This window comes from Heterodontus francisci, chromosome 5, assembly GCF_036365525.1.
Source record: "Heterodontus francisci isolate sHetFra1 chromosome 5, sHetFra1.hap1, whole genome shotgun sequence".
Taxonomy (NCBI): Eukaryota; Metazoa; Chordata; class Chondrichthyes; order Heterodontiformes; family Heterodontidae; genus Heterodontus; species Heterodontus francisci.
The window spans coordinates 105,635,495-105,655,548 of record NC_090375.1 but is presented as its reverse complement, the minus strand read 5'-3'; positions in this window follow the sequence as shown (position 1 = coordinate 105,655,548).

Below are 20,054 nucleotides of genomic sequence, written 5' to 3'. Positions count from 1 at the left end.
CCCCCAAGAAACCTTCTCCCTGTATCTTAGCTGATTACTGATGTGCTTTCCTTTGGTACCATCCAGTGGCCTCATGCCACCTAAATCTCTGACCACCCATGCCAGGCAGCTCCGCTTTCTGACTGTTTCAGTAAAGTATCTGAATGGCGGCATGAATGCCGGGAGATAAAATCTGGGTCTCATGCTGCCATTATGGGCACTACTCATGTACCCCAATGCAATCACCCATCTGCCCAGATCTCACTCCAATTTAGAATTTCTGACATTGCATATGTTGGATAGAAAAAGATACAAATATTAGACTCATCTGATGACTTCATTGGAAGTGAAAAATACAGACTTGGAAAGTCCTAGATTTGATCCTTGATCTGTGTGAGTTATCTTGACTCAATTGAGGTAGCAACGATCAAATTACAATTGACCACAGCATTCCTGTATTTAGTTTAGTTTAGTTTAGTTTAGTTTAGAGATACAGCACTGAAACAGGCCCTTCGGCCCACCGAGTCTGTGCCGACTATCAACCACCCATTTATACTAATCCTACACTAATCCCATATTCCTACCACATCCCCACCTGTCCCTATATTTCCCTACCACCTACCTATACTAGGGGCAATTTATAATGGCCAATTTACCTACCAACCTGCAAGTCTTTCGGCTTGTGGGAGGAAACCGGAGCACCCGGAGAAAACCCACGCAGACACAGGGAGAACTTGCAAACTCCACACAGGCAGTACCCAGAATTGAACCCGGGTCGCTGGAGCTGTGAGGCTGCGGTGCTAACTACTGCGCCACTGTAGAGAAAAACTCAGCCAGGTCTTTTTCCCAATCCTGCTTGCTTTCCAATAGTGGACTGCTGATGGAAGAAATATATATAAAATATACATATATAAAAGTCAGAGGATGCCAGCATTTGGTTTGGTGGTGATCCTCTCCACCCCTTTGTTTGAATAGCCTGTTGAGACTCAATATCTAGGTTTGCAGAAGAACTGTCACATCAGTGAGCTACCCCAGGGTGACTGGCACTTGTGTAATTATATTCCAGCATTAGTCAGTGCCTTCAGACAGAAGAGCAGAAAATTGAACAAAAAAGGCATCTATTAATTTGAGGAAGAAGATGAATTGGTGGAAAATTGGATCCAAATCCAATGTCACTGGCATTTATTTGATCTTATGGATGTAATAAATGTTATGACCAGGTGAGAAAGGGGTCTAGGGTTCCCTCTCAGCCTTCACCTGGTCTTACTGCATAAGGTTTTAATTTTAAATACACTGTATAAGGTTTTAATTTTAAGCACACTGTGTTTTTAGCTCCCCCTTGGTGAATCCTTGTTCACTGCTTTACAAAGAACAAAGAACAAAGAACAAAGAACAAAGAACAAAGAAAATTACAGCACAGGAACAGGCCCTTCGGCCCTCCAAGCCTGCGCCGATCCAGATCCTCTATCTAAACCTGTCGCCTATTTTCTAAGGGTCTGTATCTCTTTGCTTCCTGCCCATTCATGTATCTGTCTAGATACATCTTAAAAGACGCTATCATGCCCGTGTCTACCACCTCTGCTGGCAACGTGTTCCAGGCACCCACCACCCTCTGCGTAAAGAACTTTCCACGCATATCCCCCCTAAACTTTTCCCCTCTCACTTTGAACTCGTGACCCCTAGTAATTGAATCCCCCACTCTGGGAAAAAGCTTCTTGCTATCCACCCTGTCTATACCTCTCATGATTTTGTACACCTCAATCAGGTCCCCCCTCAACCTCCGTCTTTCTAATGAAAATAATCCTAATCTACTCAACCTCTCTTCATAGCTAGCGCCCTCCATACCAGGCAACATCCTAGTGAACCTCCTCTGCACCCTGTCCAAAGCATCTACATCCTTTTGGTAATGTGGCGACCAGAACTGCACGCAGTATTCCAAATGTGGCCGAACCAAAGTCTTATACCACTGTAACATGACCTGCCAACTCTTGTACTCAATACCCCGTCCGATGAAGGAAAGCAAGCCAACAAAACAGGTTTTCTTAGGTTCAAAGAAGAAAGGTTGAAATTTATTAAACTAAAACTCTAATTTGGTTAACGCCTACAGATACATTAAGCACCCATGCTAGCATGCATATGTGATACACACATGCAGATAGAGACAGAAAAGAGCAGATGAAAATAAAGTGGAAACGTTTGAGGCAATCTCTGAAGAGGGATTTTGTTACGGTTCTTCGAGCTCACTGTAGAGTCGTTGATTATAGGTAGATCTTGCTCTTTGTTGGGGCCCAGTGTTCTTCTTAAACCTTGTTCCCTGTCGGAGATCTTTCTCTCTTGGAGTTCATGTGTCTTCAGTGGATTTGGAGTTGCGTGAGAAAGAGAGGGAGAGTCAGACAAGAGAGATCTTCTACAGTCTAGGAGCATACTGCAGTCTCTCAAACTGTTAGTGCAATTCAGAAAAAACAGTTTGCCAAGCAGACTAGTCACGTGACCAGCTGGTCTGACTACGTCTGCTGTGGATTCGGCCATTCCAGCAGTCATCCTGAAATTTGAGCTCTTCACCTTCAATGTCTGGTGCTCAAAGTCCATTGTGGGTTAAAATGGATAAGGGAAGTAACCCCTTTATCTCCCCAAGCACTGTCTGTTAATATGCAAATATCTTTCCAGCCAAGGGCCTGGTGATTTCTTTGTAAACAAGTCCTTTCTTCACTTCAGCAACAGTTTTCAAATCAATGTTCATATGAAAAATTTAATGTGCCTCATTCTTGGCAGGTTGGGGAGGTCTGCATGACACAAGCAATTATGATTTTGCAGATTTATTAAATTGACACTGTTTTCATGAGAAAGTGCATAGAAAACTTTCATTTGTTTATTTGCTAGCTATGGAAAGGAGAGTACTGTTTATCACACTCATGCCATCTTGTAATATGAGATTACAATTTTTTATCATAATACAAAATGACAGGATGATACATTATCACAATTTGCATCATTGCAGCGTATGTTCGCAAGAAAATGAAAAACGGTTTGCCAAAAGCTTTCTCAAGAAAGCATTGCCCCTTTAAATATAGATGAAATATTTCCCTATTATCTGCAACCAGCGCCCCTGTTATCAGATGTGAGGCCATTAATTTTGCACTCAATTGTTTTTCACTCCAGTTTTAAATATGTGCTATCAGCTCAGCAAAATTGTACTTGGTCACATAATGTGTAGCTGTAGGCAGTCTCCTTTATCTCATACCTGCAGAACACATTGCTCATTCCAGATGAGGGGAAAGCAAGTAAGAGGCTGTCATTTGAAAAACGGCAGTGTTACTGTTACTTATGCAAATTCAATGAAGCAGTTGGAATTTTTTTAGGCTATGACTAGCAATTTATTTTCTTTTTAAAAGTATCTTCATGGAAACCCCATTTTGCTATTCAAAAGGGGGAGAAAATCATTGCAAACAACAGAAAAAAAGCAGATTCAAAAGCTTAATGTAAAATTTATCACGGCTGCTGAGAGTCAGAGGGAAGTTTTCATACAAAAACAAGCAAAACAGCCAAATGACTGCCAATTCCGATCAAATGAAGTGAAGCCATTAAATTTGGTCTCTTTGTCTGCCTACCGTGTGCTCATTTCTTCTTGTCATATAGTATTGTCACGCACTGTGGAGTATTGCAAGTCCAGCTCCTGCTTGATCTCAGTAATTATTCTGCAAAATTGACTTTATATCTATAATTCCTTCCTGTGTTTTGATGGCTATTATTCATCCAATATAGGAATCCACTTTTCAGAGATGCACAGGGTCAGACATGGAAAAACATAAATAAAACATGTTAGTCATGAAAGGCAAAGTAAATAACAGTAATGGCAAAGATAGTTGAGCAAGTAAAATGTAGAGACAGAGATCAAATGTGTAATAATCAGAACAATTAGATGGTATTTAATTTATTTAACATGCCACAAATTTTTTGTGGAGCACAGGGAATGAGCTTCATCTTCCTAATGGCAGCTTGTGCCAGTTTTATGGCCAAGCTTCATTTACATTAATTTGGTGAGCTGGCAGTGTTAAACACGCTCCCAACATCCAGCTTGTGATCTGGGGGCAGGAAATCTAATGAAAGGACCCATTTTGAAGGGCCTTCTGCAGCACCTTAAAGTGAGCAGTGAAAGCATTAGGAATGAGAGGAAGATCCATTTTTAAGGAACAAGTAAAAAAAAAAATTTAGAGCAGCAAGGACATTAATTGTGGAATTTTTAAGCGTGAAAAGCTACAAGGAACTACAAAGTCAAGGTGGCCAAACCTACATCCTACTTTCCCTGCAAGCAGCTGAGGATCCCTTTAATCTGCATTCAAAATGGCCACCTTCAGACTTCTACCACCCATGTTTAATAGGCAGGAACAGGAACTGGGTGGTCATCTGGTGGGCACAGACAAAAGTGCTGTTGAGGTTCATGGCTACGTTATCTGCCCCTAAATGACATATATTTCTGAGCCTTCCTCCTGCTTCCAATGGGTCCAGGTGTCTCAACTGAAGTCTGTCTGAAAATTGAAATGAATGTGAACCAAGCAGTAAATTGGAATTTCAACCTCAATCTATTTTGCTCCTGCTAACACCCCAGTTTTAGATGCAAACAAGGCAACTGAACCACAAAGATTGCCCCCTTATTAACCATATGCAGTCCTTCATTTCTTTATATTTGATGATTCAGTTTGCAATTTTGTTCTCTGATGATCTTAAAACTCCATTGAATGTTAAAACTGAAAATTCCTGGAGTGGTGACTTCCTACACAGGACTGAGGATTCATCCAGATTTGAAGTAGCTGTTTTATTTCACTGTTGAACTGCTCCTCAGTGTAGGATTCGCATTAACGTATTTACATAGTAATCCAGTAGGCCGAAATTAATGATCTGGAGACATGAGTTCAAATTCCACCCCCGCCCCCCATTCCCCACCCCAGCAGCTGTGGAATTTAGATTCAGTTAATTTGATAAATGTGGAATTTAAAAAAAGCTAGTGTCAGTAATGGTGATCATTTAACCACAGGATTGCTGTTAAAACCCACTGTATCTGGTTCACTGAACCCTCTCAGGGAAGGAAATCGACTGGCCTGAATATGAAATGTAATTCTTAACTGCCTAGCATGTGACTTGCCATTACCTTCTGAAGGGCGGTTCGGGATGGGCAATAAATGTTGGCTTTGCCAGTATCACCCACATCCTGTGAATGAATGAAATAAAAATGAAATGAGGAGATTGTTGTCATAGAAATACAACATTAACAAACCCTAAGTGAGAGGAGGGATTGAAATAAACGTTTTTCTTTATACAGAGAGGGAATTTGTGTATGTCAATTAAGATATTAATTAAATCCTTTACAAAGGGTAAAATACATAGTTATGTGCAAATATACAATATATGAAAAATCCATCTTTTAGAATTGGTTTGCAGTTTCTGTATGCCTCTTGCACTTTTGTCGTCTCTGTCTCATTTCCCCCCCCCCGCTTTCTCTCTGCCTCTTTCTTTCATTCCCTGGGAGGCAGAACGTGGAGCCAGTCAAAGATAAAATCTAAGCACCTCAATAGAGGAGCAAATGATAGAAATACAGGAAGACTTAATGAAAAGAAAGGAAACAGATGGGAGAACTTTTCTTTTTTCTTCCCATTGCTTCTCTCACCCCAAAATCTTTTTCGTCATTTTCGTACACCATTACAATACTCTGATTTCTCTCTTAACTCCCCATAGTAAATCTGTAGATTTTGCTGAATCAATGTTGCCCAATTTCAACTCTAATAATCAGCCTTAAACAGGTTGTCATGCACCATGCTCTGAGCCTTGCTTATTCACTTCAGCCTCAGAGCCCATCAGAGCTTCTCCTCATAAGCATCACTTCTGGCCCTGGCACAAACACTGGGCCCCTTCAGTGAGACCGAAGAGCCTCACCTAAAACAACATTGTTAGGTCATAATTTTTATTTTATCAGCGTGAACTATGTTACAACAATGATTACACTTCAAAGGTAGATCATTGACTGTAAAGCACTTTGAGGCATCCTGATGTTGTGAAAGCACTGAATAAACGCAAGCTCTTTATTTCTTCTTAAACTGTGACACTTACAAAATAGTTTATTGTTTCTGTTGCTCACAACTTCCACTTATTTGTAAATATTTAATCTGATGGTCATGTAAAATTATGAATTATAATCTTAGCAATGTAGTTCCATTGGAGTCATGTGAAGTACAAGTCTGATCAGCATCTCTGTCAAGTACACAGAAGTTAACGATTAGACATTGTCACTCGTGATATTAGCGATAGTAATATTTAACTAGGGTAATTTTAATTTGTATTGTCAGATGAAAAAGGGGTGATAGCAGATCACCAACCTGTTTTACATTTTGCCTGATTATAAGGTTGGTGCAGTGATTAGCACTGCAGCCTCACAGCTCCAGTGACCTGGGTACTGCCTGTGCAGAGTTTGCAAGTTCTCCCTGTGACCACGTGGGTTTCTGCCGGGTGCTCTGGTTTCCTCCCACAGTCAAAGACTTGCAGGTTGATAGGTAAATTGGCCATTGTAAATTGCCCCTAGTGTAGATAGGTGGTAGGAGAATGGTGGGGATGTGGTAGGGAATATGGGGTTAATGTAGGATTAGTATAAATGGATGGTTGTTGGTTGGCACAGACTCAGTGGGCCGAAGGGCCTGTTTCAGTGCTGTATCTCTCTATGTTAAGTTATAAGTTAAACACCTTCCTAAGCCTTCAATATGACAGGCAGGAAGTGCATGAGCTGGAAGTGTGCCACCTGCCATATTGGTAGAGACAAAAAGCAGGCATCCAGGGTCAATGCCTGAAACATGTGCTAGATGCTTTGCATATGCAATTACGTAGTTAAACATCTGTTTCAGGCACCATCTGTGACAACTTTGCCCTGAAGCAGCCAGTGCTGTTGCTGGCTGCTTTCAGGAAAACGCACTCAATATATGGCATAACAGGTGGCCCTTAAAGGGACCGCTGCAGGTTGTCACTAAAAAGATAAGGTTTTAAAATATACTTCGATGATCACTTTTGTTACTGATCCCTGCCAATGGCTCTCTCCCTCTGCTAGTCACCCCACTCTCCCAGTTTCCTTTAATGACTTACCTGAGGATTGCTGTGTCATGTCCCCTTTTCCGTTGAGCTGCCCAGGAATGTCCATTAGGTGTTCACAGTTGACTGCTTTGTTGATAATGAGGCCCAAGGCCCAAGATTGCATGAGCTTCAGGCCTATTTATTTAAGAATATTGATCATTCTCTGTGTCCACCAACACCACCCCCTCCCCCACCCCACCAATCCAGTGTGCACATTTCTGAGCAGAGTCACGTTTCTAAGCCTTTGGTTACAGCGTTCACAACAGACACAAAACATTTAATTGTATAGACTTTTTTTCTCCAAAGCAAAAATTGTTCTTGCTTTAAAGTACAAAGCCTGAAGCCAATTATGCAAAGCTATTGCCCCGACTCAGGGTATCTAACCAAACGAAGACCAAAGATTAAACCTGGAGCCCTCCTGAACTGTGTGACTCAGCACCATATCATGCAGTTACCTAGATGCATTTTTTTGTTTAATAAATTTTATAATTATATTTCCAATTTGCTTTCTTTTTTGACCATGTATTAAAAAGCTAGAGTAGAATCTTCAACTGTATAGTTCATATTGCAGTATCAGTGCATCATAACCACTAAATAAAATAAAAAGGCATAAAAACTAGTTTCTAGTGCGAAAAGAATCGTCATTGCCATTTTAGCCACAGAGATCCCTGCTATTAAAAGGTCAGAATCACTTGGGTTGGTGGGGGATATTTGTGCCTTTCTTTACCTTACCTGTGGTATATATAAAAAAGGAAAGAAGGTACCAGCCCTTCGCTTTGCAAGCTGGAACGTCAGAACTATGTGTCCTGGCCTGTCGGAAGACCTTACACAAATCAACGATTCTCGGAAGACCGCCATCATTAACAACGAGCTCAGTAGATTCAATGTGGACATTGCAGCACTTCAGGAGACTCGCCTCCCCGCGAGTGGCTCTCTAGCAGAGCAAGACTACACCTTCTTCTGGCAGGGCAGGGATCCTGAAGAACCAAGACAGCATGGAGTGGGCTTCGCCATCAGAAACTCCTTGCTCAGCATGATAGAGCCTCCCTCAAATGGCTTGGAACGCATACTGTCCATCCGACTGCTCACCACCTCTGGTCCAGTACACCTACTCAGCATCTATGCTCCAACACTCTGCTCCCCACCTGAAGCTAAAGAACAGTTCTATGAACAACTCCATAACATCATTAGCAGCATCCCCAACACCGAACACCTATTCCTGCTGGGGGACTTTAATGCCAGGGTTGGGGCCGACCATGACTCATGGCCCTCCTGCCTTGGGCGCTATGGCGTTGGAAGGATGAATGAGAACGGGCAGAGACTGCTTGAGTTGTGTACCTATCATAACCTCTGCATCACCAACTCGTTCTTTCACACTAAACCCTGTCACCAGGTTTCATGGAGGCACCCAAGATCACGTCGTTGGCACCAGCTAGACCTCATTGTCACAAGGCGAGCCGCCTTAAACAGTGTTCAAATCACACGCAGCTTCCACAGTGCGGACTGCGACGCCGACCACTCCCTGGTGTGCAGCAAGGTTAGACTCAGACCAAAGAAGTTGCATCATTCCAAGCAGAAGGGCCACCCGCGCATCAACACGAGCAGAATTTCTCACCCACAGCTGTTACAAAAATTTCTAAATTCACTTGTAACAGCCCTTCAAAACACTCCCACAGGGGATGCTGAGACCAAGTGGGCCCACATCAGAGACGCCATCTATGAGTCAGCTTTGACCACCTATGGCAAAAGTGCGAAGAGAAATGCAGATTGGTTTCAATCTCATAATGAAGAGCTGGAACCTGTCATAGCCGCTAAGCGCATTGCACTGTTGAACTACAAGAAAGCCCCCAGCGATTTAACATCCGCAGCACTTAAAGCAGCCAGAAGTACTGCACAAAGAACAGCTAGGCGTTGCGCAAACGACTACTGGCAACACCTATGCAGTCATATTCAGCTGGCCTCAGACACCGGAAACATCAGAGGAATGTATGATGGCATGAAGAGAGCTCTTGGGCCAACCATCAAGAAGATCGCCCCCTCAAATCTAAATCGGGGGACATAATCACTGACCAACGCAAACAGATGGACCGCTGGGTTGAGCACTACCTAGAACTGTACTCCAGGGAGAATGCTGTCACTGAGACTGCCCTCAATGCAGCCCAGCCTCTACCAGTCATGGATGAGCTGGACATACAGCCAACCAAATCGGAACTCAGTGATGCCATTGATTCTCTAGCCAGCGGAAAAGCCCCTGGGAAGGACAGCATTACCCCTGAAATAATCAAGAGTGCCAAGCCTGCTATACTCTCAGCACTACATGAACTGCTATGCCTGTGCTGGGACGAGGGAGCAGTATCCCAGGACATGCGCGATGCCAACATCATCACCCTCTATAAAAACAAAGGTGACCACGGTGACTGCAACAACTACCGTGGAATCTCCCTGCTCAGCATAGTGGGGAAAGTCTTTGCTCGAGTCGCTCTGAACAGGCTCCAGAAGCTGGCCGAGCGCGTCTACCCTGAGGCACAGTGTGGCTTTCGTGCAGAGAGATCGACCATTGACATGCTGTTCTCCCTTCGTCAGATACAGGAGAAATGCCGTGAACAACAGATGCCCCTCTACATTGCTTTCATTGATCTCACCAAAGCCTTTGACCTCGTCAGCAGACGTGGTCTCTTCAGACTACTAGAAAAGATCGGATGTCCACCAAAGCTACTAAGTATCATCACCTCACTCCATGACAATATGAAAGGCACAATTCAACATGGTGGCTCCTCATCAGAGCCCTTTCCTATCCTGAGTGGTGTGAAACAGGGCTGTGTTCTCGCACCCACACTTTTTGGGATTTTCTTCTCCCTGCTGCTTTCACATGCGTTCAAATCCTCTGAAGAAGGAATTTTCCTCCACACAAGATCAGGGGGCAGGTTGTTCAACTTGCCCGTCTAAGAGCGAAGTCCAAAGTACGGAAAGTCCTCATCAGAGAACTCCTCTTTGCTGACGATGCTGCTTTAACATCTCACACTGAAGAGTGCCTGCAGAGTCTCATCGACAGGTTTGCGTCTGCCTGCAATGAATTTGGCCTAACCATCAGCCTCAAGAAAACGAACATCATGGGGCAGGACGTCAGAAATGCTCCATCCATCAATATTGGCGACCACGCTCTGGAAGTGGTTCAAGAGTTCACCTACCTAGGCTCAACTATCACCAGTAACCTGTCTCCAGATGCAGAAATCAACAAGCGCATGGGTAAGGCTTCCACTGCTATGTCCAGACTGGCCAAGAGAGTGTGGGAAAATGGTGCACTGACACAGAACACAAAAGTCCGAGTGTATCAGGCCTGTGTCCTCAGTACCTTGCTCTACGGCAGCGAGGCCTGGACAACGTATGCCAGCCAAGAGCGACGTCTCAATTCATTCCATCTTCGCTGCCTTCGGAGAATACTTGGCATCAGGTGGCAGGACTATATCTCCAACACAGAAGTCCTTGAAGCGGCCAACACCCCCAGCTTATACACACTACTGAGTCAGCGGCGCTTGAGATGGCTTGGCCATGTGAGCCGCATGGAAGATGGCAGGATCCCCAAAGACACATTGTACAGCGAGCTCGCCACTGGTATCAGACCCACCGGCCATCCATGTCTCCGCTATAAAGACCTCTGCAAACGCGACATGAAATCGTGTGACATTGATCACAAGTCGTGGGAGTCAGTTGCCAGCATTCGCCAGAGCTGGCGGGCAGCCATAAAGACAGGGCTAAATTGTGGCGAGTTGAAGAGACTTAGTAGTTGGCAGGAAAAAAGACAGAGGCGCAAGGGGAGAGCCAACTGTGCAACAGCCCCGACAAACAAATTTCTCTGCAGCACCTGTGGAAGAGCCTGTCACTCCAGAATTGGCCTTTATAGCCACTCCAGGCGCTGCTTCACAAACCACTGACCACCTCCAGGCACATATCCATTGTCTCTCGAGATAAGGAGGCCCAAAGGAGGGTATATATAACCAAATCTTTCTAAGAACTGTAGTAATACAGAAATCAGCATTTTCACACTACAATAGAGATACAGAGCTGGATTTTCCTATGAGATTCGGGACCCTGATGCCAGGACCAAATGGGGTTCCCAAGCCCACACTTGCCAGCAATGAAACTGGCGGCACAATCTTCCAGGTGATGGCCTCCTAACTCGTCACCTCCGTGCTTGCCATCCTGGGTTCTCGATGCTGTCCACCCAATTAGACGGCCAGCGGCTTTGGAACCTTGGCAGCCCCACTGGGAGAGGTGCGCGCTGCTGAGGCAGATCAGGGACCGCAAAGACACCTCAACATGGAGATTCCCTTGGAGGTGTGGATGCAAAAGAAAAATAGTCAGGTTTCGAGCTGTTAGGCCTTTGCAGCAGAGGGCTAAACTCCTCTGGCAGAATCGTTTGGCCGCAAGTGCGGCCTTTCCTGCCTGTGGCCTCATCGTTGGAGCTTCCAGTTCCAATGGCTTCCGGCCTGCTGCAGGGAGGTCACCACGATTGAGCTGGCGACCTCCACCTGCAGCAGTGGGATGGGGCCTTCTCCTTGCAGCAAAATGGCATCAAAGCCACAAAATCACCTTAATTGGGGCCTTAAAGATGTTAATTGGCTGCCCGCCACCGTGGAGTGGGCAGCCAATCTGCTTCCCAGCCCACCACTGGGAAAATTCCCCGGCAGAGGGGATGTGTTGGGTGGCCGACCCAGCACGGCTCCAAGTCTGCCACCACGGGACAGGGAAAATTCAGCCCATAAATTTAATATTGGTAAAAAGCTTCCATAATATCCAAAAGTATAACTCAATTAGAATTTCCAATTCTAATTAAGCAATACAAGAGAAATATTTTCTTTCTTTACTGAGCTTTAACAAATTCCCATAATGCTTGATACTCTGTGATGGAGATTAAACATATTAATAGGAAAATGACATGCACAATACAACTGTCATTTATAATCATTATACATGTCATTTAAAATAATATCAAGTATGTCTGACAAAAAAATGCATCCACACTATGTGTAAATATCAAAAAATTATTTATACTGGAGTGACTTAATTAGCATTCAATCGTATTTCACTGATGTTTTTATATAAGAAATTCTTCTTGGATTTGCTCCATAAATGTGTTAATGCTGCTCTGGGTTGTAAGGACTGACATTCCTCTTTTCATGAAAAAAAAACAATGGGACAGCTGCTAACATTTTAGTATAATTAATAACCATCTAACAAAATTGTGAGAATGCATAGATTTAAACATGAGGTTTGTGACAATGCCAAATTTGTTAGCATTTTTTGCAAGATTTACAATCAATCATGATATACTCACAGTAAAACCCCTGAACATTTCTCAAGCAGTTAACAAGTAACTTAAAATGTTAAAAAAAATCTGCTGTGGAGTGTATAATTGCTGTTTAATTTACCAATTGGCAAGGGAAAGTGGCACTATTCAATGACAACAACGTGCAAGTGCTGATAACTTCTGTGTAATTGACCTGAATACAGTTTGGCAAGGGAGAAGAGCCTATTCTGCTCAAAAATTGATCAAAGTGGCAGTAAGCCTGGCAACATATCCATGGCAGAGTGGATTCCATCTCAACGACGTGGCAGAATTAAAAGAGCATAAAAATAAAGCATGAATATTACTGTAAAATGTCATCATAGACAGATACGTACATGAAAACATGTAAAAAAAAGTTCAATGGAAGATTGGCAGAAACCCCAGAGAAACTGAATGAATGTGTTTATGTCTGTTCTCCAGAATTATTGCCAATTACCTGCTGGGGTTATGGTGGGAGATGAGGGAACCCCTGCAGAAATTCTCCTCCCCCGCCCTCCAATTCCCCCAGCCCCATTTCTGGACTGGAATATAATGCTCACTTTTCAATTTGTCTATGCAGTTTTGGAATGCTGTCGGACTTCAATATTGCTAACATTCAACACCGCCTTAGCAAGTAAAAATCCAACTGTTTGGAGGGGTACAAATGATCATGTCAACACTAAACACAAAGGCATACCATAGTCATTAATGCTTTCCACTGCAACTATAACACTTTTCACTCACAACTAGACTGAAAATAACCTGGATGGTTCTCCTGAGCGGCTGCTGCAAGTTCGGTGAAATATGGGGGAATGCCATGGAGAAGCTAGTTAACTAGATTTCTGGCAAAGTTACTGTGGCCAAGTGATAAGACGAGCTTCAGCCCAAGGTACTTCACAGAAGTGTAGAAAAGCAATAGTTATACAATGCTCTACAAATGTGTGGTTCATTGTGGATGCCATTTCAGAGCTCTAAGAAGGAGAGCCCAAGAAAAAGTTGCTAAGGAGCATAATTTCTCACCCATTATCTCAAAACCTTTAGAATTTGGTACAAACTTGTGAAATGAAAGTGGTAACAATATATCAAGGTTCTCATTACTTGTAAATCCTTCTCATCCATTATGTTGCAGTCTTTTAATAAAATCAAACAATTTTCCATCTCAAAAGATGTCCACAGTTCATTTTGAGGAAAGGTAACATGTCAGTTATAAAATACTATCAGAAAAATGTGCTAAAAATGTACTTTACGTGATGAAAATGGCCTTGAAAACTGTTGGGTGAGATAAAAACTCTGCTTAAGGTTTGGTGGCATGCCGTGGCAATTGCTTTTTTTTAATGAATCATGCAGCAGGTTCACTGTTCACCTTGCATGGAAAAAAGCAACCCATAGGAATTACTTCATTACTGCTTTGAAATTTCTAAAAGTGTTTGAGTAGGCTTTCATTGGCATTGATGAATTTGTAACAAATGACCTTGGGCATATTCCATCATTAGCTACCTAACAAATTAATTGCACAGGAAATTTTAGGTATATCCACTCAAGCATTTGATGAGGAACAGTGCATTATCCATATTTTGAATGAAACATTAAAACAAAGCCCTGTCCGCCTCTTCAGTTGGACACTAAGCGGGGAATTATCACAGACGAGGGGAGGCAGGTTTTGGTGCATGAGGGTAGTTAAATCCGCTAAAAGTGGCATTGGATCCCACCCTCTTCCAGGTTTCACCCGGGTGGGTTCTGAGGTGTGTGGGGAAACCCCATCCAGCTGCCAGGAAACTCATTAACAAATGCAAATAGGCAATTAAGTCATTTTTTAACCCTGTAATCCAGCTTTCACTGCTAGTGAATGGGTACCATTATGTCTCTACACCTCCCCAGGTTGGAGGAGGTGGGTGCACAGCGGGAAGTCATTGTTGAATGAAATTGACCTGCTTGCAATAGTATAAAGTCTGAAATCGGAAAGCCTGTGGTTAGCCATAGTGAAAGGCGAGCACTGACAGGAATAGATCTTTCAGCCTGAATTCACTGATTTCTTTGGGAGTTGCAACTTTGTCCACTGAGCTTAATCTCAACTTCTTGCATGTAAGACTTCCCTGCAACATGGAAGCTACCTATGCTGCACTTGCTTGGAGCTCTGAGGAGGAGGAGTAGCAACTTGAGGAAGCCCAGCAACCACAGCAATATGGCAGCAATTACAGCCACAGCAACAGCTGCCTTCTCCAAACCCACATGTAGCTCTATGGGACAGAGGGGATGGATACAGAGCTGTACCTTAAAGGATGTAATACCCCAGGGTCTATAGCGCAAGGGTCAGCTTCTTCGACTTTTCAGAACAGCAGTGTGTCAGACGTCTCAGGCTCTCGCAGCAGGTAATGGCAGCCTTTTGGAAGCTGACCTCCGCCCAACAGGAGCAGGTGGCCACATATTTCCTGTGGCTGTCACAATGATCACAGCCCTCAATAGCTTCAAGTCTGGCTCCTCCCAGGGATCTGCTGATGACATCTGCAGGATCACATCAGCTGTGCCTCAGTTGGTAGCACTCTCACCTCTAAGTTACAAGGCTAGAGAGTACGTCCCACTCCAGGGGTTGAGCACCAAATCAAGGCTGACGCTCCAGTGCAGTATTGAACATAAGAACATAAGAAGTAGGAGCAGGGGTAGGCCATTCGGCCCCTCAAGACTGCCCCGCCATTCAATAAGATCATGGCTGATCTACCCCAGACCTCAACTCCTCTTTCGTGCCAGCTCCTCATAGCCCTCAACTCCCCGATATTTCAAAATCTATTTACCTCCTCTTTAAATACTTGCAGTGAGCTAGCCTCCACAACTCTCTGGGGTAGACAATTCCAGACATTCACTACCCTTTGAGAGAAGAAATTCCTTCACATCTCAGTTTTAAATGAGTGTCCCCTTCTTCTGTAACTATGTCCCCTAGTTTGACATTCCCCCACTAGTGGAAACATCTTCTCAACATCTACCCTTTCAAGCCCCCTCAGATTCTTGTCCATTTAAATAAGATCACCCCTCATTCTGCTAAACTCTAATGAATAAAGGCCTAACCCGTTTAGCCGTGAGGGAGTGCAGCACTGTTGGAAGTGCCATCTTTTGGATAAGACATTAAACTGAGGACCCATTTGCTTGCTCGGGTGGATGTAAAAGATTCCATGATACTATTTCAAAGAAGAGCAGGGTGTCCCTGGTGTCCTGGCCAATATTTATCCTGCATTCAACATCATAAAAACAGATTATCTGTCATTATCACATTGCTGTTTGTAGAAGTATGCTGTGTGCATAATTGGCTGCTGTGTTTCCTGCATTACAACAGTGATTATACTTCAAAAAGTACTTCATTGGCTGTAAAGTGCTTTGAGACATCTGGTGGTCATAAGGGGCACTATATAAATGCAAGCCTTTTCTCATTTTTCACAATCTGCGGCCCACAATGGAGTGCAATTGGGGAAGGGGCAGTTGGGGGTTGAAAAAGAACATTGCGGGTTCTGCAGTATTTTTAGGGGGCCTTGGAGTGTGCCAGGGGTTGATAAAGAACATCACAGGGGTCTGCGGTATTGTTGGAGGATGCTAGGAGGTGGGGCCAGGCCAGGGGAGAGGCCTGGTGGTCCGAGTTGGGACTGAGGTTGGAGATCTTGGGACTGGCAGTGGTGGTGATGAAGGTGACTAGTAACCTCTTTTCCATTTCATGCTGCTGAATGTTAGTTTTCCTGGAGGCGCTCATCACTGACATTGGCTATCTCAGGTGTAAGCCCAAGTTGCAAGAGGAAACAAAAACAGGCATTATGCATATAAGGAGCCTATGTTAATGGCCTAAATCCTGCTTCTGACATGGGTAAAGGTTGCCTCCTGTTTGGCCTTTACCAAAATGGCGTCCGGTGTGATCCACTCCAGAATTGTGTGCATGTGGCACAAATGCTTTTTTGACTTAAAACAGCACCCATAGTGCCCAACACCTGAGTGCTACAAAGTCAAATTTCTATCCCTATGTCACTGAAAAACTTTAGATTGTCCAAAACAGAAATTGTTCCAAAATGATGTAGATAAAGTGGCAGAGACCTTAACCGACACATGCTGTAAAACTCGTTTAAATTTGAAAGTGTGTCGAAATGATTGAATTATAAATTGAAATTCACTTTTGTTGGACTCAGAATTAAAAGCATCATTGCGTTTAATGGAGTTTAAAGTCGCACCAGGTGTAAAACAAACATCCAAGTTGAACCTGTCCTGTTCTTATTGGGTGGATTAGGTTAAAATTGGAGCTAAAGTGTCATTGTTGAAAACTGTTATGTATTGTTGTAGCATAGGTCAAGTGTTGTTTAAAGAAGTCTTGGTTCTTTGTAGGGCGAAAGAATAACTTGTTCATTATATACATATAATTACTTACACTCTCCACAAGCCTGTCAAGCCAGCACACCTTGTGTTGCTTCTAGCTTCTTCCAAGCCTAAAATCCATGTGACTATTACATCATCATCGCTACAGTGGGAGGGATTTAATCTCACTGTCTCAAATATCAACCCATTCAGGTCCTTAAACGACAAAAAACCACTGAGAATTTTGTAATTACTTTTGTCACTGAATGCCACGGATAGATCCGTTGTGGGTGAATTTAGAGGGAAATATGAAGTGACTTTCATGACATTAAACATTACAACAAAACGTTTCAACTCAGAATATCTGTGAGGGATCACTGAAATCAAGCAGCTTAGGAGTGTAACACACAATCCCAGGCACTGGTACAGCTTTGCCATCATCTTTCGTTCCTGCAACTGACTCTGTACATCTCCTGGATCTTCCTCCTGATGAAAATATCTCCATCAGTGTGTCCTCCAATACTCTACCCTCATATAACTTCTGGACGTCACTTGCTACATTTGTCTCTGAACCAGGACAACAGATCGTTGATGCTCCATGCTGACTCCTCCCTACCTACGTCATTGTTATTCCACCATGGGATCTCCGATTTTAACTCTGCACTCCTCTCTATTATCTCCATTTAGTTCCTTTTTCCCATTTACTGTCAGGTTTCTTTGTACCCTCATTTTTATGTAGACCTCACGGCTGTACTCAAGAAAGAAGACAGAAGTTACGTCTCTACGGGAAGAGTCCCAGTGAATCAAGTCGGAACATCCCAGTTAAGATCACCCCTAAACAACCTACAGTCATCTCAGATTGACCACCTGAGGGCGTAGTAGCTGGAGTGTTCAGGGGATGGAGGTGGTAATCTGGAGGCGGGAAGCGCCGACCTGGAGCTGCTCCCTTCGTACACCTGGAGGAAAAGATAACACCTATGTTTGTGGTGATCTGGGACCTGCAGTCGGTGCCTTCAACATTAACAACACCCAACATCAAGAGCTAATAGTTAAGCGAGTAAACACGAAAAAAACCTGGAGTGAAATCCCATTAGGCAGTTGGTGTTTTCCTAAAATAAAAGCAAAATACTACGGATGCTGGAAATCTGAAATAAAAACAAGAAATGCTGGAACCACTCAGCAGGTCTGGCAGCATCTGTGGAAAGAGAAGCAGAGTTAACGTTTCAGGTCAGTGACCTGCTGAGTGGTTCCAGCATTTCTTGTTTTCATTATTGGTGTTTTCCTAAGTTAGCACCCCCCAGCAACTCCTGCAACCAAATAGGCCCAGATGTATAGGCTTTCGCCTTTCCTCTGGACACCAGGCCACGAGGTTGAGAGGGGGATGCAGATGCTAGGCAAGTCTGCACCTCCTAAAACCATGCCTAGGCTACACAGCAAACATGCAGCTCTTGTGGCAGAACCTGTCTCTCAAGGGATAGCCTTCACAACCATCAACAGAGGTGTACCAAGAGAAGACACCCCACCTAAGTGGATTGTTTGCTGCCCCTCCATTGTAGATCGAAGGATGTCAACAACAGATCCTGTGGTACAGCTTTGAATTATGAAAGTTTGTCAGTGTTTTCATTTCCAGCAACCTTTGCCTTTTGGTTTCTGTTCCATGCAGTTAATTATAGCTCTACATTTCACATGGAGCCTGAATTGCTGCCAATATGCTAACCTTCATAAACATCAATATGTGTACAAGGGTCTATTTATAAAAAGTTGCCATGAGCTGAAAATTAAGTTTTCACTGTAAAGGTCAACCTTTCATTGTTCTTTACAGCTGGAGTTCACATCAGCATTAGCTCTAAAAGATGAAAGATAATATGCCTGCCAAAATATGCAAGTCATAGAGTCATAGGGCTGAATTTTGCTGTGTAGCGGGCCAAAAGCCAGAAGTAACCACGCTTCAGTGGGTAGCAGTCCCTGGGGAGGAACTTTGTCAATTGACTACGGCAGCCCAACCCCAAGAGCTGCTGACCCAATCAGAGGGCTGGCAGCTCAGCAGCCTCACCAGCACCACCGCTAGTGGTGACCATTGCTGAGGCTGTAGCTCCAGGGAGAGGGTGCCTCAATGGCAGGATTCCCTCGAAGAGAGTTGGGGTAGGTTAGGGGAAGCTGGACTCTGGCAATAGGGTGGACAATGCAGGAGGCCACTAATACCGGACACCGCTGTGAAGCGCAGGGATGGCGTCATCACATAGAGAGGTGAGATCATCACCTACAGAGATTCATCGCGGTTCAAGATGGAAAAGACGAGGGTGGGGGGGTGGTGGGATGGTGGGGGGAAAAAATATGAAATCCAACCAACCTCTTTTTTCTGTGTCCCAGTCGCTTTGAAGCTGCTGCAGACGGAGAAAGGGATGAGCACCGACCCCTGCTGGTGCTTCACTACATTAAGCGTAGTAAGGTACAAACTACTGGACTTAAAGCCATCTGGTACTGGACAGTGGCCAGATCGGCTAAAAACGGACTGTCCGGTATAAAACTTGATGAATGGCCACCATCCCTGGCAGACAGGCCCGGTGAACGGGGAGCTGCAGGGGGGCAGGTCGTGGGCAAACAGCAGTGCCATTGCTGCCGTGGGCCCCCTCCATGGGGCATGGAGAGTCCATAAAGGAGGGGCCCCCACTCCGAAGCCTGCTGGGACATCACCAGGTTTCACTGGGTGGTCTCCCCATGCAGTGGCAGGCCCGCCAGACATGGGCAAAATGCCCACAAGGTGGGAAGTGGCCTTTAATTGGCCAGCCAGTGGGTGGCCAAGCCACCAACCTTCCCGCCGCTGGCAATATGGCATGACAGCGGGAAGATGTTAGGCTCCCCTCCTAACGCTGTCCCATGCCATTTTTCCAGCCCTTCGGCCTCACAGCCCATTACCAATGAGCCGGGAAAATTCAGCACAGAATTCAGCACAGAAAATGCCATTCGGCCTATCGTGTCCGTGTCAACATTCTATTGAGAAATCCAGTGAGTCCCATTTCCCTGCTCTTTCCCCAAAGCTCTGCAAGTTTATTTCCCTCAAGTTTGCGTCCAATTTCCTTTTGAAATTATCGATTGTCTCCACTTCCACCACCCTTGTAGGCAGCGAGTTCCAGGTCATAACCACTTGCTGCTTAAAATAATTCTTCCTCACATTGCCCCCTATATCTCTTGCCTGAAACAGTAAAACTGTGCCCTCTAGTCCTTGTAACATCAGCTAATGAAACAGCTTATCTTTGTCTACCTTATCTAAACCTGTATTAACCTTGTACACCTCTAACAAATCTCCCCTCAACCT